Source organism: Typopeltis vanoorti, chromosome 9 (assembly GCF_054136105.1).
Source record: "Typopeltis vanoorti isolate ZY-2024b chromosome 9, IOZ_Tvanoo_1.0, whole genome shotgun sequence".
NCBI lineage: Eukaryota > Metazoa > Arthropoda > Arachnida > Uropygi > Thelyphonidae > Typopeltis > Typopeltis vanoorti.
In genome coordinates this window covers 133,324,991-133,351,410 of record NC_143557.1, presented here as the reverse complement: position 1 = coordinate 133,351,410, position 26,420 = coordinate 133,324,991, and the positions used below count along the sequence as shown (strand labels likewise).

General features: G+C 34.8%; 1 protein-coding gene across 7 annotated transcripts in view; it reads right to left on the bottom strand.

The window, feature by feature from the left end:
- The window catches only part of LOC150103584 (uncharacterized), a 242,367-nt gene that overhangs the window by 61,787 nt on the left and 154,160 nt on the right, over nucleotides 1-26,420 (bottom strand). For 5 of the 7 annotated variants that reach the window (XM_090398303.1, XM_090398302.1, XM_090398304.1 and 2 more), the window contains one exon: nucleotides 24,284-24,470. The exons of 1 other annotated variant lie outside the window; for it this stretch is intronic. The gene's annotated coding sequence lies outside the window, so the exon portion shown is untranslated. The remainder of the gene's footprint in view (nucleotides 1-24,283; nucleotides 24,471-26,420) is intronic. One more of the 7 variants, XM_090398306.1, reaches the window with a different exon arrangement.

Genomic DNA, 26,420 nt, shown 5'->3' with positions numbered 1-26,420 from the left:
AATTTCTTGGTATCTTTAACCTATAGTATAACCAAGTGAAAAAAATTTCAACAATTAGCTCTAACCCAGAGTATTTTAGTAATAAGGTATGAAACCTTCTGACTACAGGATGCTTAAGGGTCAAAACTGCATAACTGGGAGGAGACCTCCACATAGCCTTTCAAGGAATGTGGAGAACCAGGGCTTCTGGTCCAATCCTCACTTTCTCATGGTGCATCCAATCTACCTGGATACTGAACAAATAAGGATGGGCTTGCAATTTGGGATTTAGCCAGCCAAATTGTATTCCTACTGGCTTAAACCACAATGTAAAATGATGGCACAACATCACAGAATTTCATGCCGGCTGGACCATCCCCAGCTAAACAAAGGCTCTCAGTTGTTTTTGTCAGGGAACCAAGGCGAACAACGAAAAGTCAACTACTGAAACAAATCCCAGAACATGTACCAACTCAACAGAGTTCAAGATTGGTACTATCGACATAAGAAGTATCAATGGAAAGGAAATGGAACTGACAGAAGTAAGTACTAGATCGACATCATAGGGGTGACTGAAACAAAGAAGGCAAAAACAGGCAAGATCTTTCTAAGCAACAAATACAAAATATTATATTCAGGCAATGCCAATCAGAGAAAAAGGGGAGTAGCTATGGTATACAAGACTAAATATGAGGATAATGTTTTTGAATGGCAGGCAATATCAAGTAGAGTAATGTGAGCAAATATCAGATTTGGGAACTGAACAATGAGACTTATTTGTGCTATGCTCCCACAGAAGGTTCTATCAAGGAAGAAATGGAGGAATTTTTTGAGACATTGGAGAAGGGGGGGCTGTCTCAATAAAAAAGGAAAACTGGTCCTTGCTGAAGATCTAAACAGCACAGTAGGAAATGATTACCACATATATAGAAATGTTTTGGGAAAATTTGGAGAAAAGCATAAAGCTAATAATAATAATGGTAAATGCCAGCTGGATTTCTGTTCAGGATACGGATTAGTTATTACTAACACCATAATCCAACATAAAAATGTGCAGAAATTCACATGGAGAGAAGATACAAGAAATAGTTTCACTGACTATGTTATAGTAGATAGTGATGTTTTCCCAACTGGTTCAGGGCACAGAGAGGATCAAGAGTATACAGAGGATTTGAAATAGGAAGTGATAACCATTTAGTTTTGAGCAGGATAAAACTGAATATCATATTAAAAAGAAGAGTGTGTAAGAAAGTTTTAAAAATGAATCAAGATTCGGCAGCTTCCAGAAGTGAACTGTAGACTCAGATACACAAATATCATTGAAGAAAAAATGAAAGCATTTGAAAACAAGAACCAAACCTTGGAGATGCAGTGGCAAATCCTGAAGAAAACATTGACTGATTCAGCAAGAGAGGGACGTGGTGAGGTTGTATGTTAGGATAGAAAAATCAGTACTGGATTTAAATACAAATCAAGATTTGTATTTAAGTTTTATTGATCTGGAAAAGACATGTTAAATTGTGAATGAAGATATTTATAAATTAACAATACTTCATTCATAATTAACATGACCTACCATATCATAAGCAGGATTTATTTAAATTTATTTTGTTAGTCTCTTGCTTATAAAATGTTATTCATGTAATCCTTCGAGTTTTGTTAGTTAATTTTATTTATGTAATTTTAAAATATATTATACATATATGAAAAAGCTCTGTATCAAAGTGTCATTTATTTTATTTGCTTTATTCCTTTAATAATATTATAAGAAACTGTAAAGTATGTAATTTTAATATATCCAGAAGATTCTTTGTGATATCATTTGATTGGTTGTTGTGAGAAAACATGCAAATTTCTCCTAGCGCATGTTGGAGCGTGAACTACTATATACCAAGGGAAAAACAAGTTTGATGTGAGCTAAACCGATGAGAACCAGTTACTGGCGAGAAAAAAAGAAGGAGTGGATAGGAAAACGAAAGTAAAGGGAGAATCGAATAGGGAAGTATAGTGAACGGTAGCTGGAGACTGGAGGGAAATTTTGACATGCCAAAAATAGAATTTAAAGGACCAGGAATCGCTTGGTATTTTAACTTACCTTTTTCTGAGTTGGATTTATACCAAAACTTCCTAACGCCTAACAGTGAAATAGTGCAGGAAATAGGATAATACAGATAAAAAAAACAAGAAATGGCTAGATAATTTAAGCCAAGTGCATAAAGGTTATATTCTGCAGTCTATAAATCAGTCGCGGAAGTGGAAGATTCTTTTAAGTCTGTGTTATTACAAAGTAAAAGTCAGCAAGGACTTTAAAAATGTTGTTCGAGCTCCCTATGATGTGATGAAGCTATATCCTGGTAAAATTACCTTTGTTATACTTAGTGAGAAGTAACGGAAATTAATTCCGCCGATACTGTATTGTTCCTAGTTGCTGTATTCAGCAGGTCAAGATTTAATGTGTGATGTGCTAAGACTTTTCCCTCTTCAAGTGATAAATGCTATATTATTGAATTAGGTGTTCAATAACTGAATGAGAATACCGAGAAGCCGATTTGTTGTAATTTAGGAATCTCGAACTTACAAGAACTAAAATTGATTGACTGAGCGTAGAGAAGTACAAATGAGTGTCTGATGGTTCATGAGTTGTATTCATTCTGAATATCTTGAACTGATTTGATATTTAAATGTTTTGAAATAAAACCTTGAACAGAGTAAAGTTATGATAGAAGTCCTTTGTAACAAGAAGAATAAGATCTGTTAAATATAATCTTGGAGTACTTAAGGGTCAAAGCTGTATAACTGAGAGGAATGCAGAGAACCGACCAGGGCTTCTGACCTAATGTCCAATCCTCAACTTCTTGTGGTGCACCCTGTTGGGTATCTACTTTGATACTGAACGAACGAGGATGGGCTGGCTATTTGGGATTTAGCCGACAAAATTGTATTCTTATTGGTTAAACCAAAATAAAAAATGATGGTAAAACACGACAAAATTTCATGCCGGCTGGGGCGTCGCCCGGTTAAACAAGGCCCCGTTGTTTTCGGCAGGGAAGCAGGGCGAACAGCGAAAAGTCAGCTGCTGGAACAAATCTGAAAACAAACCCCAACTCAACATCACCAGAGTTAAAGATCGGTACTATCAACGTAAGAAGCCTGAATGGCAAAGAAATGGAGCTAGCTGAGGAATTAGATAAGTACCAGATCGACATAATAGGGGTGACTGAAACAAAAAAGACCAAAACTGGTGAGATCTTTCTGAGCAATAAATACAAAATGTTATATTCAGGTAATGACAATCAAGGAAAAGAAGGAGTAGCCATAGTATTCAACACAAAATACGAGGCTAATCTTCTTGAATGGCAGTTAGTCTCAAGTAGAGTAATGTGGGCAAATATGAGAATGGGGAACTGGACAATGGGACTTATTTGTGCCTATGGTTCCACATAAGGTTCTACTAAGGTAGAAGTGGAGGAATTTTTTGAGGCTTTAGAAAAAGCACTGACACAATGAAAAAGGAAAAGTTGGTCCTTGTTGGGGATCTAAATAGCAGAGTAGGAAATGATTGTGAGACATACAAAAATATTTTGGGAAAATTTGGAGAAAGGAGCAAAACTAATAACAATGGCAAATATCTGTTGGATTTCTGCTCAGGACATGGACTGGTTATTACTAACACCATGTTCCAACATAAAAATGTGCACAAATTCACATGGAGAGAAGAGGCTAGGAATAAGAAAAGTCTCATTGACTATGTTATTGTTGATAGTGATGTTTTCTCCTTGGTGCAGGACACCAGAGTGTACAGAGGATTTGAAATTAGAAGTGATCACTATTTAGTCTTGAGCAGGATAAAACTGAATTTCATATTGAAAAGAATAACATATAAGAAAGTTTTAAAGCGAATAAAAGTTGAGCAGCTCTCAGATGTGAACTGTAGACTAAAATACAGAAAGATTATTGAAAATAAAATAAAAGAATTTGAGAACAGGAATCAAACCTTGGAGATTCAGTGGCAAACTCTGAAGAAAACATTGATTGATTCTGCCAGAGTGGCATGTGGTGAGGTTGTGTGCAAGGATAAAAAAATCAGAACTCCCTGGTGGACACAGGAAGTTAAAGAGGCAGTAAAGGAAAAGAAGAAAGCATATCAAAAGTTCTTGGCAAATAAGTCAGCTTGTGCTCTTAGAGAATACAGAGACAAATGTAACAAAGCTAAAAACTGTAAAACTAGCTAAACAAAACTCATGGGAGGACTTTGGCAAGAATATAGAAAATAAATATCAAGAAGGTGGCAAAATATTCTGGAGGTTGTTGAAGAAGCATAGGAATAGAGGAAAGAGTGCTGTAAAAGGAGTTAGAGAATATCATCGAATTGAAGTATGGTGGTATAAGAGTCTTACAGTGGCTGCACTGCATAGTTCAGAAAGCCTGGACAGAGGGACGAATTCCCGATGATTGGAGTAGAGCTCTCATAGTACCCATATATAAAAAGGGAAATAAAACTGCATGTGAGAATTACAGAGGTATTTCCCTACTGAGCGTTCCTGGCAAGATCTATGCAAGTATACTTGAGAAACGGTTGAGAAGAATTGTGGAAGAAAAGCTTGGTGAAAAACAAGCTGGATTCAGGCCAAATAGAGGCTGATCTTCACTTTACGACAAATAGTCGAGAAAGCATGGGAATATAACAAAGATCTGTATTTAAGTTTTGTCGATTTGGAAAAGGCATATGACAAGGTGCCAAGAAAGAAGCTATTCAATACGCTGCAGTTGTATGGTGTCAATGGGGCATTATATCAAGCAATACTTAGTCTTTATTTGAGTTGTAAGTCAGCAGTTAGAATTGAAGCAAGAACAGGAAGATGGTTTAATGTTAAATCTGGTGTGAGACAAGGATTTACATTACCCCCCTGTTATTTATTATCTATATGGATCACATTATGAAGGAAAGTGGTATTAAAAATGATATCGAAATTGGAGATGTTATACTTCTAAATAAATCCGCTACAAGTTTCTCTAACTAAATTGAATAGCTGTTGTAATATATATGGTATGAAGGTCAGCAATAAAAAGACAAAGACAATGAAAATAGGCAGAATCATTGAAAAATGTCAACTCTGTTGTGAATGGAGAACCTGTGGAACAAGTAAAACATTTCAGCTACTTAGGCACAATTTTTACTGAAGATGGTAAATTAAATATAGAAATAGACAACAGAATCAGCAAAGCTGGTATGGTGGGAAGTCAACTGAATAAATTCATATGGAATAAGAGAGAAATTAGTCGGAACACTAAATTAGCTGTATACAAGACAGTGTTCAAACCAGTTTTAACTTATGGATCTGAGAGATGGGTCAGAAGTAAAACACTTGACCAAAGAGTAGAGACCGCAGATATGAGAGTCCTGAGAAAGATTAGAGGCGTGAACAGATGGCATCAATGGCAATATCATATTAAAAATGAGGATATTAGGAAAGAACTTGACATTGTCAGCATCCAGGAATGCATTAGCAGAGCTAATCTCAGGTGGCATGGTCACTTAAATAGAATGGGAGAGAAAAGATTAGCAAAACAAGTGTTCTCTGCTAGGTTAGCAGGAAAACGACCCAGAGGAAGACCAAGATATAGGTGGATTGATACGGTACAAAATGCCTTAGACGATAGAAATATAAGATCTGATAATGTTGGTGTCTTGACAAGTAACAGACTGATTTGGAGGAAAATTGTAGATAGGAAGTTAGTAATGATGTAATTTTTTCATGTAGTACTGTCATATTCTGTACACCCGTTGAGGGTACATGGCAGGAATTTGATGATGATGATGATGATTTCTGTTTGTTCATGCTTGGGTAAAGATTAAAACACAAATCTAAAACAATTTCTCATCTATTATACTTTCTACAAGCCAATAACCAGCTTTCACCTTCAATAATCTGATGATAATTTGATTTGCAACAGCCAGCACATGGTCATTAATTACTGCTAGCTGGCTATGAATGTTTAGTATGTCATATTTTTACATCATATTTTAGTTACATTTATTGATTCTGCACTTTTGCATTTTCAATCTAAAATATTAGACACACACTATAGTGAACACCAAACACCACTGACAAAAAGATTCACTATCAGAAACTAAGGAAAAAATTCCAGTTCCTAAATCCAATAGAAGCAATGCTATTTTAAGCTCACTGTTACAAATGGTAAAAGCTCAAAACCTTCAAAATAATGAAATGAATTTTCTAGTAAACTGTTACAGCCAGTAAACAGAAGAAATGGTAGGAAATCATACACCAATAACAGAAAGTTACATAAACTATGAAAATGAAGGAAATTGGATTGATGAGAGTACACAAACAATCAGCAGAAACCAAACAAACTACACCAAACAACAATAAGTACAAATGCAAAGAATAATATAAGACTTGGAAAAAAAAAAAAAGGGCACGGAATTATATAACTCCCCCCTTCTATAACTCACCCATTTCTGTCATTTCTCACAATTTCCTTTATTATATTTCCTACCATTTCCTTTGTTTTATGGGGATGGAATGAGCAATTCAAAGATTCCCCCCCCCCTCCCCACCTAAATTCATGCTATGACTAACAAAACATTTCTCTTTTCCCTAAAGGTTTTTGACCCCATTATTAAGTTTAGTATTAAATAAAATAATAATAAAAAAAACCTTTAGTTAACCAAATCTGAATATTCATCATATATGATCACCATGCCCCTCAAGAATTTTTTGATCAATTTCTCTTTAAAACAAATTGCTAATTTTACACACTAAAGTTTTAAGCCATACAGGTCAGAGAATCGGTTCCTTTTCCATTATGCTTATCACTTTTGTATTACTGTGAAAATTACGAAAATTACTAAATAGCAACAATGAAGCTCACATAAACATGCATCTCTGCATACTGGCAGATGCATATCTAATTGCTGAAATCACTAAATGCTTTGATACTAGAACAAATATTTGTTGACATGCTGCACAGAAAAACACTAAAAACTGATTTTTTTTTTTTTTTTTTTTTTTGTTATCAGCCATATACTCATTATAATGGGCTTCAATGTCCATCACAAAATGCCCTCAACCATGCAAAATCTGAAATAAATTTCTGAAAATGAAACTAGGATAAAAAGTTTTGATTTCATATTATAAGTGTTAAACAAGGATTTCATCAAGGTCCCAAAACAAACAGTGATAACTCTGCTACTGGAACAACTTTGACTGATCACATCTATACAATGACTTAGAACGTAAGCGTAGGTTATATATTGCTCTGCATAGTATCCTATTTCCATCATATAATTTTAATGACTTCCAGATGCACAAATTTCTCCAATTATCTTTCTTACATAAAAATACCAAAACCAGATAGATATACTTCACTAGTGCTTTACTTTATGATGTCATACTCTAAAATTAATCTGCTATGCATCTTTACAACTTAACTAATAATTGCTATATCCAATTTAGTATGAAATTATGAAAGATAACATGCTCAGCAGCAAATCTAAAACAGGTAACAAAGACATCTGATCATTTAGATTTTTTTTTGAGAAGATGCAAATTAAATAAAAAGAGATAGTAAAATAATAAAAATGACAGGTGGGAAAGGCAGTTGAATAAATTTAGATGGAATGAGAGAGACAGACAAAAGATTAAGTCAATGGAATAAAACACAGCATTCAAAGGAATCTTAACATGAGGTAGAGGGTTATGCCAGAACAGCTGATCCAAGAATAGAGACCAGGGAGTTATGAGGACTCTTAGAAAACTTAGGGGAAGTGAATAAATGGCAAAATATATTAAAAATGATACAACAGAAATCATTAGCATTCCAGAACATGTAAACAGAGCTAATCTAAATTGACTTAATCATTTGAATAAAATGAGAGATAGCAGGTTAGCAAAACAGATGCTGAAAGTAAAAATCACAGGAGTAAGATCAAGATCCAGGCAAATGTAGTTTGCAGTGCCTACTTTAGAAAATCAAAGTAAAAACTTAATTGTGCTGGACCACAATAGTATCTTAGACACCTGAGTATTTTTTATATCATTTCCACACACAAGAGGCACAAAATCTACAGCAAATCAATACAGTACAGGCAGAGATCAAGAGAAAAGTAATATGTTGATTCTTTTTTGAAGTGCTGGAGATTGTAGTCTTTGGGTAATAATTTATGGGAAAGGCAGTTTCACACAACTGATGTACACTGAATGACAGATGAATGGGAACAGCAGGATCGGTGATTCATAATTCACATGCAAAAAGAAGTTGGGAAGCTGTTGCTGCTTGCGTTATAGCAGGTTTAACAGAAACTGGAACATGATAGATCCGAGTTCTACTGAATTTGGATCTATCATGTTCCAGTTACCCATGAATATATCTGCAGAAGAGATACAATGCAAAAACTGACCATTCATGACAGAGTGGATGGATGGAGAGTGCAAGAGGAAAGGTGATCAATTAGTCAAATTGCTCTTTCTGGACAGCATCAAGAATATTGAGAAGTTTTTGGTTGGTGCACCAGCCTGAATGTGAGAACAGTATTCTAAGCCTGAGAAGATTTGGAATTTGTAAGAATTAATAGCTGGATAGATGAAAAAAAGGATGCAATTTTTTAAGCCTTGGATGCTATATAGAAGCAATGCATCTGCACTGGGAAAAGCTAGCAAGTATAAGCCAGAGAAGAGAATTTTAATTTTGATCTTGATTGATAAGCTCAGCATTACCAAAAGAGGAGAAGAACCAAGGGTTCTTATCCTGCCATCAAACCACTGAAGGATGGTATGGAGATTAAGGGCTGGAGCAATGATAATATAATATATATACTGAAACTTGAGATGTCTTCTGGGCACTGCGGGGTTTTCTGTACAAGTAAGAGGAATGGCAAATGCCATCATCATCCTCAAAACTGTGGATAGGATTTGATGTTAGTGAGAGAAAGTCATTCCTATATGAGGAAAAAGGTGGGTGAAATAACAGAATCCTGAAAGACACCTACATTGAATAGTAAAATCTAAAAAAAGAGAATTGTCAATCCAATCACAAAGGATAGAAAGCAGACCAAAAGATGGTAATTTGCTTAAAAGCCTTGTCAAATTCTATCAACTGCCTTGAAAAGGTTGAGTGCAAAAGCAGAAATGTCTTCAAACATTTCCATGATGTGTCCAGAGGTGGATGATGAAGATGACACTTACTGTAAATCTTGACTGGCAGAATCCATATCAGTGGTCACTGAATTTAAGTGACAGTGCTCCAAGTGTTGAAGGTGACTGCTGACGAATTTCATTATTACTAAATTTAGACAGCACTAAGATGAGGCAGTAAGTCGACAGTTTGATGATACACTTTTTTTTTTTTTTTTGAATTGGCTGCATAGTCTTGCTTTCATGCTGTTAGGTCAATATCAGCTGAGTACAATATACATTACAGAGATAATAAAGGACAGGTCCAAGAGCGAATCTCTTGAACACAATTAGTGAGATACCATCCAAACCACAAATCCTTTATAGTATCCCGGTTGTTCTAAGATTCTGATATGGTCTTGGCGGAAAGTTACAGAAGCAAATACAGTGTTCCAGATAAATATGGAGGTGATCTGTCTAGGTCATTGATGCATGAGTTGGAAAGAGAAGAATGATATCAAGAGGTAACTTTATTTTTAAGTGATGTAACAAATTGCCGTGTGTGTGTGTGTGTGTGAAAAAGAGAGAAATGAGGCACTGATGGAAAGAAAATGTACTCAACAGCTTTCATAAGGGACTAGAAGGCATGATTTGAGGAAGATATAAGTTTTCTACATTTAACACTTCAAAACTCAGACTTAGTCCTGTTAATTCATTCTTTCAGTAATCAGCATTCACTATATAGAAATTATGAAGACAAACCCATAGCAATTACTTCACTTGAAACTAAGAAATATAATAACCCTTGACATTTATTGACCTCTATGAAGGTCTTCATCAGGAATACATATGTATACACTCCAGTAACTGTTCTGTTAACTGTTGATCCTAGCCTGACCTTTGGTGAAAAAAAAACACTTAAGTGGAACTACAACAACTGTGACAATTAAATGTTAAATTTTCTATAGTCCAAGTTATTACCCACCGACTAAGTTTTTTTTTTTGTGTATGAAGGTTTCTGAAGTTCTGCAATTCTATTCTTCTACTGTTCTGTTCCTGGATGTTATATGGGTTGCAGAAAGGCCTTCCATAATCTTCGAATCATTAATCCATCATTCTTGTTGAAATTGGGATGATGGATCGGCATCTCACAAGTTTCTTTGAATTTTCTTTTGTACCTAGTTTTCACATCCCTTTTCTTTATTGTAAGGTAAATTACAGGTGCACTGGATTTTGTATACTCTGGAAGGCTGAGCAACACAGGGATGGAGATCTTTAGAGGAAATGAGTAACTTTCTAATTTTGTGGGTGATTTGCAGGTAGTCTTAATATTATATTTTTGCAGTGATCTATTTTTTCAGATATTCCCTAATTCCTTAAGGAATGAATGGCTATGGCAGTATTATAATCTTTTTTTAATCTCTTGCAGAATTCTTGTGAGGAACTGTTTTTTTTTTTTCTATCGTAGTCAGTGTTTTGCTTATAATTTGTCATTTTTCAGTGACTATTCAGGAGAGCAAACTATTAGGGTTCTATATTCTGAGGATGCTAATGACCTCTAGTTTTTTGTGTTGGATGGAGGTATCTTTATGCATGTATTGGACTGTGTGTGTGTGTGTGTGTGTGTGTGGGAGGGGGAGGTCATGGTAGACAGTGAAGGAAAGACAGCAAAGGGAAGATGTGAGACAAGTGGCCTGTGTGGTTTCAATCTCAATGATAAATTGGATAAATTTTGTTGTTTATGTGGAAGGCTTATAAATGTATTTAATGTTTGGAGACCAGTGAGCATTTGACACATCAAAATATGTGAGCCAAACTTTGTATTTTAGAAATGCTGATTCTAGAACTCATTAATCATAATCTTCCAAATAAAAACTTCATAGGGAAAGTGCTGAGCCCATGGCTGTATGTTCTTTTTTGTAGGTAGAAGTTATTTTACCACATGAAATAACTAGAGTGAAATATATGAGGAAAGAGAGCTGTGATAGTGGACAAAAATTTGCTCTGCAGGAAAAGCCCTGTGTCAATGATTGGGGTATTCATGAAAAGGGCAGCTATGTCAATAAATCTTTGTTATTGTTCAGCACGATTCTTACCAATCTTGTTTATGGTGTTGTGTTTTTTTATATAGGAAGGGGAATGACCTACCAGCTCTTTGGGTGACGAGACTAGCCTCTTGGCTAAGTGATAATTAGGACTGTCAATTCTTTCAGTTGTCCACAAAGGTAGTTTATTTTTGTGTACAGGTAGTTCCCAACTTTACAAGTTAAATCATTCCTAGTGCAAACTTGTAAACTTAAAATTTATTTTTCGTACATGTAATGGTAAAAACAGGGTTAGATTCGAAATAATGAAATTAAACCATAGTAATGTTAAATAAAGTCAACAAAACAACAATTTATGCTTAACAATGATTTATTTATCCAAAGAAATGAAAACACAGCCTTTAATTATTATAATAAAGAAATTATTTGGTGTCATACAAATGTTAAAGATTGTTTAATCCTCCTCCTCCTCATCAAATGCACACTCATTGATGGTCCATCTTCACTGTTTCTTTTTATTTACATCACACTCCATAGTATTAATTCATTTTTCTTACTGTACAGCAGTGGTGCTTAATTTGTGAATCAAGAAAAAGATTCTGGGGGGTCAGTCACAGCAAACATTAATGTTTAAGCAAATTAAACATAACAATATGTGTAAAAGTGAAAAACCTAACTTAACCAGTACTGCCAGGAGTCACTAATAATTTTGTCTTATGAAAAGGGATCACAGATTAAAAAAAGTTTAAAAACCCGTGCTAATGTCAGCATGGCAACTAGTGAGCTGCTCTCATCTGCCTGAAAAGCAGAGTAATACGGTATTATAAAGCAATTTGTGGTTTGAAATACTGTATTTATGAATGTTTAGCATTTATTTATTGCAATTAATGTTCTAGTTAAATTGTGTAAGTAGCGACAAAAAATCTTTTCGATTTTTTGTCGTACTTTAAAAAAAAAAAAAAGAGAACTCAATGCGGGCATAATGCAGTAACAGCTTTTCAACTGGTTTCTGTTGGCCATGTGGTGACAGATTTAAGTAATCTGTTTGGTCAGGAATGACATTAACACCTTTTTTTTTTTTTTTGCTTTGGAAATCATGATGTCTTTAGTATTAATTTTCAGAGAGCTACTATTTCTGCTCTGGTTAGATTGCTATTTGGTTTAGTGTAACTTAATATGCCAGATGTTTCTAACCATATTTTATTGGCACTGTGATCACCGAGAAACAATGAAAGAATTTCATAAAATCCATGGAGATTTGTTCCACAAAGTCAGTACAATCACTATGCAAGTTAAATATGTGCATTTCTGTGTTGATTAATTGGCAAGCCCTTTTAAAATTATGCAGAGATTGCATCGTGATACTGAACTTCTCAAGCTAAAAAAAATTCAGTTCATCCAAAGAGCTTCACATTTGTCCATGTGTAAAAAAGCTTGTTGAGTGAACAAATCCAGATCTGCAAAAAATCTAGCAATTGTCTAAAACAAAGTTTTAAAGCTAAAATCAAAGCTATCCAGCTATGTAAATCCTGATATTTGAAATTTTCTCAATAGGATCACAGATAAGTATGCAAAGCACATATAAAAATAAAAAAACATTGAGTTAACTTCCTAAAACAACAGGAAATTAACAGACTACCTAAAAACAATGTCTGATAGTGCAACCACGAACAGGCAACAATCAAGTTGTCAGTCTATCTAGTCGCAACTTAACAACATAGAACTCTTGCTTCTTCCAAAAGGTAGAGAGAATTCTCTGTTGACAAGTCAATTTGACTAAGGTCCGTCTACAAAAAACTTCCACACTAAAAGAGGTCTAAAATTTCTCCCAGCCAACACAATTGATAAAATACAGTTAAGAAGCATCCAACACAGTAAGTTATAATAGACCATAATTAATAGCCCTAAAATCTCTGAAAAACTAACAAAGACATTGTTATTACCAAAGCTAACAAAGATAATGCTATTGTTGTTCTTGACTGAACAGCTTACCTAAAAAAAATGTGCCTATTGTCACCTCATACATACTAACTGATCCACTACAATCCAGCAAACAGCATTAAAAAGAAAATAGAATTACTTGTCAGTCAAAATGTGGGTGTCCAATACAAACCTTTAAAAAGCTGTTACAGTATGTTCCTGCTACTAGAATTTATGGTCTTCCAGAAATACACAAAATAAGCTATCATTGCAGCTGATAGTCAAAGGAATCAACAGCACTCATTGTAACCTCCAAAGAACTAGCCTTGGCATTCAAGGAGTTGGTTGGTCACTTCTCTCCCATATAAAAACACACACAACACTTCAAAAACAAAATTAATGCCATGCTACAGACAAGACTAAATGGAATATTTTTTATATAATAATATTAATAATAAAAATAACTTTCTAACTATAAGAAAACATAGATGCAGCACCACTACTAATCACTTTGTGGAATCCTATTGATACAATTATTGAAACAACTCGTTAAAAAGTCTTGAGCAAGTACATTTTTGCATGGCAAGTAAGGATTTGCATAATTTGTCAAGCCCTGTGCTCAACAACAACAAAGATTTATTAGTCAAAATAATTAAAGTCTACTCAGCTCCTCTACCATAGCTGCCCCTTTCACAAATGTCCTAATCAATGATATGGTTCTTCACCTACAGCAAATTGATGTCTGATATAACAGCTCTCCATCACATACTTCACTATGGTTATTTTGTGTTGCAAAATAATTTCTACCTATAAAAAGAAGGTACAGCCATGGTGAAGACTCTAAGCAACAAGCTATAGATTCAACAAATCTAAAATCCAAAGTTTGGCATAGATATTTCGGCAATATATAGGGTGTCCAAAAAAGGTGGTATCTAAGCCACTTTTTTTTTTTTTTTTTTTTTGAGATACTTGTCACATGTCTTGCCTCAGACTGTTTCCTTCATGGTATACTTTAAACCTACACACACAGGCTAATAAACATACAAAGGCTCATACACCATCTAACACACAAAAAAAAGAGATCACCATCATCATATAATAGTCCTAACAATTTGCTCTGAACAGTAAGCACTCATAAGCAAGATAGAAACATTTATAAAGTATGGCAATAGCAGAAAAACAATCAACAGAATCCTTCACAAGAATAATACTACAGATAAAAAAAATTACAATAATGCCACATAGCTATTCCTTACATTAGGGGAATATTGGAATTCTGAAAGAATACTGCAAAAATACAATATTAAGGCAACATTCAAATCACACACAAAATTAAAGTCTACTCAGCTCCTCTAAAGATCCTCAACCCTTCTGGCAGGGGGGGGGGGATATGAAATCCAGTGCATCGGTAATTTACTCTGCATTAGGGAAACAAGATGCACCAACTAAGAAAATAATGCAAACAACACATTATATTTTTCCATTTTGGAAAATTGGGTTTTTTGATCATGTGCTTCAAATTGCCATAGAAATGGCTTGAAAGTTACACACAGTCTTTATATCTTAACAAAACTTGGTACAAAAGAAAATTCTAAGAAACATGTAAGATGCTGATCCATCATCCCGATCTCAACAAGAATGGATTACCAGTTCCAAGATTCTGGAAAAAAAAAAAAAAAAAAATTAAATACAGGAAGATGGTTTGAAATAAAATCAGGGGTAAGACAAGGACACACATTTCTCCATTCCTATTCATATGAATCACATTATGAAAGACAGTGGCATTAGGCCTGATTTTAGAATTTGAGATCTCAAACATAGCTCTTTGCTTTATATACAGATGATGTTGTACTCCTAAACATCTCCAGGATTCTCTAAATTGAATAGCAAACGCAACAAATTTGGCATGAAAATCAGCAATAAAAACACCAAAACTATGAAAATAGGCAGGAGCATAGAAAACTTAACCTGAATTCTGAATGGAGATCCTATAGAACAAGTAAAATATTTCAGCTATTTAGGCAAAGTTCTTGGTGAGGATGGCAAATTAAATTTGGAAACAGACAACAGAATAAGCAAAGCTGTTGTGGTGGGTAGCCAGCTGAATAAATTTCTATGTAATAAGAGAGAAATTAACGAAAACACCAAACTAGCAGTATACAAGACAGTTTTAAGTTATGGGAGTTGGGTTAGAAATAAAGCACTTGATCAAAGACTAGATACCACAGATATGAGGGTTGTGAGAAAACTTAGGGGAGTGAACTGATGGCATCAATGGCAGAATCATATTAAAAATGAAATTATTAGAAAGGAACTTGATATCATTAGCATTCAAGAATATGTCAGCAGAGATAATCTAAGGCGGTATTGCCACTTAAACAGAATGGGTGAGAAAATGTTAGCAAAACAGGCGTTTGATGCCAAGATGGCAGTAAAGAGACCCATAGGAAGACAAAAGTCTAGGCGGAATGATTCAGTCAGAAGTGCCTTAGAAGCATAAATGTTATTACCTTGACAATATTGGAGTGCTCAATGGAGTGTACTATTACAGAAGTAATAGTGATTTGGAGGAAAATTGTTGATAGAATGTTAATAATAATCTAAACTTAATCATGTAGTGCTGTCATAATAACCTGAATGCCCTCCCCCCTTGGGGGGTACTTATCATCTGTTAGTTTTAAGTAAAGTAATTGCTCTGACATGAGAGTTTGTTTCCATAATTTCTATACAATTAGCCCTGTTAACTAACCCTTTTCATTCACAGTATGCTGTGAATGAAACTTGATTTTTTTCCTCAAGCAACACACAATATGTTTGTTTTTTTAAACTGCACTCGAACTAACTGGAAAACCAGGTCTGAATGTTGGGCAAGAATTTTTAATACACTGGGGAATGAAGGCCAAGTTTCCAACATGAATAACTTCTGTAACATGATCACAAGTATATGGATGAGGAGAGGAAAAACAGTAGCTGACAACAGAGGAGTACTATGCCCAGAGATCTTTCCACTTGACATTGTAAGAGCGTACCATAGAATACAAAGTTATGAATGGATGAGGGGAAGGAGAGCATTCAGCAAGACTTATGAGATTATGATCTGAATTACCAATAGGAGAAGTTAACTCAACAGCATACCTGGAAAGAAAACTGGTTGAGATGAGATCTAGAGCATTGAGTGAATGGAGAGGATTGTTGGGTATTTTGATGGATGGATGAACAACTTGCTTTAGGTCACTGCTTACAGGATATATCTCTGCTTCTCTTCTAGTTAAAGTTAATGAGGAAGACTTCATTGTTGGAGGTAGCTAGAATGTAGGAAATTAAGTTAATGATTTTTAGAATTGAGGAAGTGATGAATGATACATAATGAGGCAAGGAAATCTTAAACCAAAGGGGTGGAAAAACAAAAAAAAATATTAAAGATAAATAACCATCTGACAATGAACATCAGAATGCACACCTTCCTCCCACTACAAGGGTGGTGGAAGGACTCTTACAAGTGTAGCTTGGACAATTAGAATGGGCTGTGGTTGTTGTGGCAGTAATTCGAGGTTAATGATTGTAGGCAATGGTGTACATAATTTAAATTGGCATTTATATTTTGCATTCACTGCACCATAAATATGGTGAAGTGAATGCAAAAGAACATTTTAAATGTTTTTTTTTTTAAACTACAGCGACACTATATTTTATTACGGTCACATTAGTGTTGAATATATAAAAAGAAAGAGAGTGAAACGTGCACTGGAAAGAGTATATGATTAGACCTTTCGCCCATACAAACGGTATCCAGCCTCCTTGCCATATCGTGGCCTCAACAATGCCATCCCGAAATCACATTCCATGCATAATCCACAGTATAGAAGACTTATGTGCCAGCTGATCTGGAAGCCTTTAACACTTGTAATCGTCAAGTTTTGTACTGTATACTGCATGGTGACCAGCCTTCAGATTTCCTTTAAAAGTGCTGAAAGACTCTGGATCTACAACAGTATGTTCAGCATGCCATTGAAGGGTATCACTCAAGATGGATGCTATAACACCGGGAAGACAGAACCACTTGCATGATATTGAACTTATAGCAAATAATCTATAGCACCAGTCAGTCTACACTATTCCATGCTATGGATGCAATTTCTACAATTCAAATATATAACACAGTCTACCATGACCTCTGGTGTTAAAATCTAGTGTTACTCTTTATAAGTCCCTGATATGGCCACAAGGCTATATCAAGACCTTATAAAAACCTTCTCCACCACTTGCTCATTCCTTTTCTTGGGAATGAGAAAGTGGAGAGGATCCAGAGGCAAGTAACGAAGTGAATGAGTTGTCTGTGGAATGATCCTTATAAAAGACTGCAGATTTGTTGGTTCTAAAATTGGTTGATAGGCAGAAAAGAGGGGATATGATAGAAATATTTAAGTACTTGGCTTAGAGAGGAAATAACAAGGTATCAATTCCCAGAAATTGAGTAAGTGTGTAGTTAGCAAGGATGTAAGGATGATTTTTCACTCAGAGAGCAGCAAATAAATGTAATGGGTTGTCAGAGTCTATTGTGAGTGCTTCTTTCTGTCAATAAATTCAAGACGAGGTTCAATAAATATAATGTGCATCTCCGAGGATGAATCTTCAGACTCCATGAAGATTCCCATGCAATAATAATAATAATATAATTATTATTATCATTATAATTTTTTTTTAAGTTTTGTTGATCAGGAAAAGGCATATGACAAGGTGCCAAGAAAGAAGCTATTCAATACGCTACAGTTATATGGTGTCAACGGGCATTATATCAAGCAATACTTAGTCTTTATTTGAGTTGTAAGTCGGCAGTTAGAATTGAAGGATGTACAGGAAGATGGTTTAATGTTAAATCTGGTGTGAGACAAGGATGTAAATTATCCTCTCTGTTATTCATTATCTATATGGATCGCATTATGAAGGAAAGTGGTATTAAAAACGATATCAGAATTGGAGATGTTAATGTTAGCTCTTTGCTTTATGCGGACGATGTTATACTTCTGAATAAATCCGCTACTAGTTTGCAAGATTCCCTGACTAAATTGAATAACTGTTGTAATAGATATGGTATGAAGGTCAGCATTAAAAAGACAAAGACAATGAAAATAGGTAGAATCGTTGAAAATGTCAACTGTGCGGTGAACGGGGGAACCTGTGGAACAAATAAAACATTTCAGCTACTTAGGCACTATTTTTTGTGAAGATGGTAAATTAAATATGGAAATGGACAACAGAATCAACAAAGCTGGTATGGTAGGAAGTCAATTGAATAAATTCATATGGAATAAGAGAGAAATTCAAACCAGTTTTAACTTATGGATTTGAGAGCTGGGTCAGAAGTAAAACATTTGACCAAAGACCGCAGATATGAGAGGCCTGAGAAAGATTAGAAGTGTGAACAGATGGCATCAATGGCAATATCATATTAAAAACGAGGATATTAGGAAAGAACTTGACACTGTCGGCATCCAGGAGTCCATTAGCAGAGCTAATCTCAGGTGGTATGGTCACTTAAACAGAATGGGCGAGGAAAGATTAGCAAAACAAGTGTTCTCTGCCAGGTTGGCAAGAAAACGACCCAGAGGAAGACCAAGATATAGGTGGATTGATATGGTACAATGTGCCTTAGACGATAGAAATATATGATCTGATAATGATAATATTAGAGTCTTGACAAGTGATAGACTGATTTGGAGGAAAATTGTAGATAGGCAGTTAGTAATGATGTAAATTTTTCATGTAATGCTATCAATTCCTGATATGTACCCCATGAGGGTACATATCAGGAATTTGATGATGATGATGATTTAAAAAAAAAGATAATTTTGTACTATAACACACATGCACACAATACAATGCATGAGGGTGTGTGTGTGTGTGTGTGTGTGTGAGAGAGAGAGAGAGAGAGAGAAATATGCTTATAGATTACAATGCAGAAAATGGTAAACATCCTAAAACCTCCCAGTACCACTTCATGAACATATCTACTCTATAATATAAAATGATAAGCCTCTTTTTGTAACGTTTTTGTGTCACATTTTTTTGCCAAGTTATTTGAAATGTTTTGAAACTAAGGGGCTACCCTGAGTGTCGAGTCTTCAGAATTCAAGGAGAACCAGCCTACCAGTCTGGAACTCGTGGGGGGGGGGGGGGGGTCCATCCCTTTCGAGTCTTCAAAATTCAAGGAGAACCGGACTACCAGTCCGGAACTCGGGGGAAGGATGGGGGCAGCCTCCTTAGTATATATATATATAAAATCTTATTTCCAACCACAGTGACATTCATTTCCATCTCTCCAATATAAAAAAATCTACTTATTAAAAACTAGCACAAGAATTAGAAGTACCATATTGTGACCATTTATATTATTACTGAGAAGAAAACTAAAACAGATGAGATATTGATATATAATACCTAAAAGGTGTTATTTTCAAATAGATCAAGTAAGGAGTAGTTATAATATTCAATATTAAACAAACTTCTTGGATGGCGGCCAATTTTGAGGAGGGTGATATAAAAACATTTCAGAATGGGATACTGGACAAGACTGATCTGTGCCTAAGATCCTGCAAAATATTTGAGTTACTGGAGAAGACAGAGACAAATAAAAAGGGATTCTTGTTGAAGATCTAAACAGAGTAGGAAATGAATACCAGACAGTAATATTTGGGAAAATTTATGAGAGAGAAAAGTAAATAATAATGCTAAGTGCCTGTGGAATTTTTCTTCAGGGCTAGTCAATACTATTCCGCATGGGATAGTCATTTTCCAACATAAAGATGTCCATAAACATGGAGTGAATAAGAAATAAGTCTTACTAGCTAAGTTATAACTGACAGCATAATCTTCACATGGGTTGAGGATAGAGTATACAGATTTGAAACAGGAAGTGAGCATTATTTAGTTTTGAGAAGAATAAAGTTTTATCAAAAATATGCAAAAGTTTGTATGCAAAAAAAAAAAGTATTAACCAAAAACCGATTTGTAGATTTGTAATTATTTTTAGCGGTTTTGTTTTGTGCACATCTTTTGCACTTTCACTTGTTTGATCCTGAGGCACCTAGCATTAGCAACAGTAGTGCATCCCAGGTTTTTTCAGTCAGTTTACAACTGATACTTGTGCACTATGGAGTTGTGCTTTGTTTGTCCTTTATGAACATTTGCAGTTTTGTACTTTTTAGAAAATTAAGCCTTCTTTTTACATTCAGTTACCCATCACAGTGCAAACAAAAAACAGAAGGTGATAGTAAGCATGAATTCAATGAACAATGGGAAAATGAGTTCTTATTTATAGCGAATCCGTCAGGAAAACCATTGTTCATTGTTTGTGAAAACGATTTCTCACATAATAAAAAATATGACCTGAGCAACAGAAAGACCTTGTCCATGCTTGTAGTTTTTTTTTCTTTCTTTGGCCTTGGATGGATCTGCTGACATCTGCAGAAATTGATGATATTTTAACATTTTTAAGGAACTTATCAGTCTTGAATTGCAAGAATGATAAGTTCTTGTACAAATGAAAAAAACAAGAGGATCAGCATATTTGAGAAAGTAAAATGATGCCTAGAAAATCTACAAGTAGATTCTAGTAAATACAAAGTAAATATATCATCTCTATATTAAATATACCTATATTAACACATTTTTACAGAGTTTTTAATGTAAAGGAATTGTATGGCTATGAACTCGTACATGAAAAAATTGGCACCCCTGCTTTAGAGACTACTCACTAGCAAAATCTGAAGAAAACAATGTTCAGACAAAGAAGCATGTGATAAAGTTCTCTACAAGGACACAGAAAAAATAAAAATAAATAAATTATTAAAGAATCAAGAAGTGAACCAAAAGTGTGCCCTCAGAATATTTTCTGAGTTAAGCTATGTATAAAACCAGCTGAACAAAGACACGGGAATACTTTGGGAAGAATTTAGAAGATAAATATCAACAAAGGTGAGAATGTTATGGAGACAAATGAAAAGGCTTAGAAACAGAAAAGTGGGATAAACAGTAAGAGCACAACTGTAGAAAACTGTTAAAAGGAATGCAATCATGAGAATTTATATCAATACCTGTGATAAAAAATGCTATCAGAAATACTGAAATGTTGAAGGATAGCTGGAAGAGAAAGATATTTGAAAAGAAATGCTCAAATATGAAGGTATAAAAGTTTTACAGTACTATACTGCATAATTCAGAATACCTGGCTAGAAGGTTGAATTCCAGATAATTAGAATGGAGCTCTCTTAATATCTGCCTATTAAAAAGAGCAAAGAAAACAGAACATGTGAATGACAAAGAAATTTCACTAGTGGGTGTTCCAAGCTAAGGCAAGCATACTTGGGGGAGGGGTTAAAAATAAATAAAAAAAATTCAGGACAAAGAAACCTAGGAATGAACAAGCTAAGTTCAGTTGAAATAGAGATTGTTGGGTAAAGCTTTTAATTTAAAACAAACCAAAAAATCAATGGAATATAACAAGATCTGTATTTAAGTTTTGTAGATCTGGAAAATGATTATAAAATGTTAAGAGAAAAGCTGTTCAAAATGGCAATAACAGACAGAAGTAAATCTGTGTTAAGTGTGAATCCCACTGACAAAATTCTGTTAGCCTGCAGCAGTATTTTTCGAAGGTTTATGACCACACCCCTTAAGAAATAGATTTTACATTGCAACACACATACACACACACAGAGAGAGAGCACACACATGCATATACATACAATTTTATTACATTTAAATACAATGTAGAAAAAAATAAAATAAAATAAACAACACAAAAACAGAAAAGGAAATATCTTATTTCATGCAATCGGCATGCTTGCCTATCATAAGTTCATTTCAACCTGGAACTGCTCCCTCAAAAGTTGGACAGGGCTAAAAGAGGCATGGTGTATTCCCCTGGTGAAATTCATATCTCACATAAAGACAAAACATTAATGCTCAAGGTGGGATTTGAGCTTACAGCCTGTTAGTTGGAGATAGGATATAGTAATCACTCAACCAACCAACCAAGCTATTGAGTATTACATTATGAAGGAAAGTGGCATTTAAACCTAATATCAAAATCAGATTTGGCCTGCCAGCCTGGTTGGTGGAGTCGTTAGCTTATCTGCTCGCCAACCAACAGGCTGTAGTGGGAATGGACGTTTATGATGGTCTTTAGGTGGAAGATGAATTTCATCAAGTGTGAGACCACTAACCCACTTATGAAGGACTAAAGTGACTTGAAAAAGTTTGATGTTTGGTCTCTAGAGCAGAGTTTCCAGACTATGTAAAAAAAAAAAAAAAAAGTAATAATAATATATATAAATATATAAAATTGATAAAAATGAAAAAAAAAAAATCCTTAGTCCACACTACAGAAAATGTACTTCAGGTTAGTCTTCATGACTAACTAAACTGAACAAATATCGCATGAAAATTTATAATAAAAGAATTATGGAAAAATATTAACTGCATTCTCAATGGAAAACCTTCAAAACAACAGCTTTGGCTATATGAGAACAAATTTTTAGAATTTGAGAACAATGGCAAATTAAATTTGGGAATAGACAACAGAATAAACAAAGCTAATATTGTAGCGAGTGGGTGAATTATGAAATAAGAGATAAATTAGTCAAAATAATAAACTAGTCATATAAAAGACAGTCTTCAAACCAATTTTAACTTATGGATCTGAGAGATTAGTTAGAAACAGTTGATCAAAGCCACAGAGAAAGGCAAGTTCTTAAACAAAATTAGAAGAATGAATAGATAGCGTCAATGCCAGAATCATTAATAATGAAGATATCAAGAAGGGAGCAGATATTGTTACCAATGTTAGTTTGCAGGCCTGGATGGCCAAGTGGTTAGGATATCACGCTCCAGTTAATAGGTTGTGGGTTCAAATTCAACAAAGCATGAATGTTCGTGATTTTTCTTTAGGTGAAAGATTAATTTCATCACCTGGTGTGGCTTCTAAAAGTTGCACCATAGGCCTCCAGAGCAAGGTTTTCCAAGTACGAGATGTTATCCAAAAGTTCAGGGAATTTGAATAGCACAGGTGAACCACTTGCAATACAGTCATCTGCTGCTAAGCGGTGAGCAGTACTCTTTGTGAATCAGTATGCCAGCTGTTGGCATACTGATTTACAAAGAGAGCTGTATTCTTGGGTCACATGCATTTTTGTAACACCATGTTTTAGTGTTCAACAATTTTCTTCACCAAATGAAATAGCAGATTTTAAGGAACAAAGACTGCATCAAATTTTGCTTCGATTAAAAAAAAAAAAAAAAAAAAAAAAAAAAAAAAAAAACTGCTGCACAAATCTGCCAAATCTTTAAGGAAGTGTCTGATGATATTGCTATGAGTCAAAGCAAAACTTTTCTTTTGTGGTATAAACTCGTCAAGGAGGTTCGAACAACTGTTGACAACAACAACGAGCATTCTTGATGACAAGCACAATACTGAAAAACATTGCAAAAGTGCACAAGGCTATCCTTGCAGATCATAGGCAAACTATCCATGAAGCTTGGGCGATTGTAGCATTCTGTTGGATATTTTAAGCACAACATGCTGCAAAATTTGTGCTGAGATTGTGGAGTGATGAACAGAAAACATCACAGTGCTGTCTTCAGTGAGCTCAAAGACCAAACAGAGATGACCTCAACTTCATCTCCAAGGTCATAACGGTGGTGAATTACAGGTTTATGGTTATGACCCAGAGATAAAGCAGCAGTCGTTGCAGTGTAAGTCACCAAATTCACTGCAGCTAAAAAAAAAAGCACATCAAATTCACAGCAATGTCAAGTTGATGTCGATTGTTTTATTTATGACATCCAAGGCTTTGTCCATAAAGACCCCCCCCCCCCCCGTTAAACTGTAAACAGCAACTTTTACTGTGAAGTTTTGAAGTTGATAACGGAGGCATTCAGTGTACAAATGTACACACAACTAGAAGAACAACAACTGGGTTCTCCATCATGACAAATGCATCTGCCCACACGTTACTTGTTTAAACAGTTTCTGACTTCCAAAAACACAACTATGTTTTAATGTTATAATGTTGTATTCATTTTCTGTTTTTTTGTGTGTGTTCATGTTCTGTGAATTTAATAAGACTTCAAAGTGGACAAAGAATCTGCTCAGGTCAGATATCATGCAATGACCACTTTTCATACAGAAAACTGAAACCTTACCTGGAAAAACCCAACTGAGATTCACAAAGCTTTATGTAAAGTATGTAGAGATGGTGCAGTGGATCACAGCACAGCATCATGGTAGGAATTTCTTTCTGTGAAGGTGAGATGAGCATTAAAGATGATCCAAGAAATCGCAGACCATCGACAGTTAGAGATGACGTCAGTGGTTATCATCAAGAGTCTGCTGGAAGAAGATTAGTACATGTAATGAAATCACAAAGGAAACAAATATCTCATCACATTTGTTTTCAGAATTCTGAATGAAATTTGGAAGAAGAGAAAACATGCTTCCAAGCAGGTCCTACACCAACTGATAGAAGACCAGCAAGCAACTCACAAGAGGACTGCAGAACTGCTGCAGAATTATGAGACTGAAAATGAAGGTTTCGAACCAGAACTAAAAAGTCAATCTTCATAGCAGAAATACTCAACATCTCCTTCATCAAAAAATACATAAATAAATAAATAAAAATAATAAAATAAATGTTGGTATTAATTGAAGGTTATAGTTAGTAAATGACAATGACTTATAATAAGAATAAAGTGACAGCAATAGACCTTTTATTAATTTTATAATTTTTTGTGAGATTGTATTTTAAAATAACAAATAAAAGAGCCAAGGCTTCACTATTCACTAAATTTATTTTATTTTAAAATAAATTAAAAAAAATTTTTTTTGCAAAGTCTGGAAACCCTGATCAAAATACCAAACAAACTTTCTGAAGTTGCATCATGTCTCCTATAAATGAGGTAGTGGTCTCACAAGGTGTTGAAATTTACCTACCATCTAAAAACAATCATATCCATGTCCACGGCAGAATTCAAACCTGCAGTCCATTGGTTAGACAGCAGACACGATAACCACTTGGCTAACTAGGTAGGCAAGCAAAATATTTGATGTTGGCAAACAATTTTCATTTTGCATAACAATACAAGGCCACATGTTTCATAAAGTATCTACAGAAACGTATGGATGGCAAGTTAACTGACCTTGTCCGAGTCATTATTTGCTCGCTCTCTCTCACACACACACACCAACTGGCTGTAGATCAATCCCAATATGGGCATAGGTATATGTGAGTCTTTAAGTGAGAGATGAATTTCAATGCATGAGGCTTATTGGAGGGCTAAAGTGATTGAAAAAGTTCCATGTTTGATATTCTCTAGAGACTAAGTGACTCACGTACCACTGGTGGTATGTGAGTCACTGCCTTACTGGTACATCTAACATCTTGAATTAAATATAGTGGTACGCCACTGGAAAAGGTTGAGAACCCCTGCTCTAGAGCAAGGTTTTCAAATTATGTAAAAAATAAATATTGCAAAAAATTGTGGTTTTCCATAATTTTTGGAGATCCAACGGCTAACTCTGAATAAAGCATGGATTGACTCAGTCAGGTGTATGGTAAAATTGTCTGCAAGGACAGAAATATCAGAACTCCATGATAGACACAGGAAGTCAAAGAAGCAGTGAAAGAAAAGTAGAAAGCACATCAAAAGTTCCTGGCAAATAAGCAGCTTGTGCTCTTAGAGAATACAGAGACAAATGTAAGAAAGCTACACACTGTGTAAAACTAGCTAAACAAAAGTCATAAGAAGACTTTGGTAAGAACATAGAAAATAAATATCAGGAAGGTGGCAAAATATTTTGGAGGCTGTTGAAAAAAGCTCAGAAATGGAGGAAAAAGTGCTGTAAAAGGAATTAGAGATGATAAAGGTGATATGAAAACTGGTGAAAAAGATATTCTTGAAGTATGGAGTAATTACTTGGAAAAATTGTTAAATGAAACAAGCAGTGATGACAGCACAGTGGTAAAAAACACTGACCAGGTATGCAGTCAGGAATACACATCCATACTTGAAGTAGAAAAAGGTCTGGTTTCCGTTGTGATTCTGATATACTGGAGAGAGTGCAAAGGAAAGTAGGAGAGTGTTAAAAATGTCTGGATTGTGGAATACTGATTATGAAGACAGATTGAGAATCTGTAGACTGCAGACCCTAGCAAACAGTAGAAAGGGGGTGACATGATTCCTGATGATGGAATTTTTCAATTTATGGAGGATGGGGAAATTATTTCAAAAAAATGCTAAATGAAACAAGCAGTGACAACACAGTGGTAAAAAACACTCAATA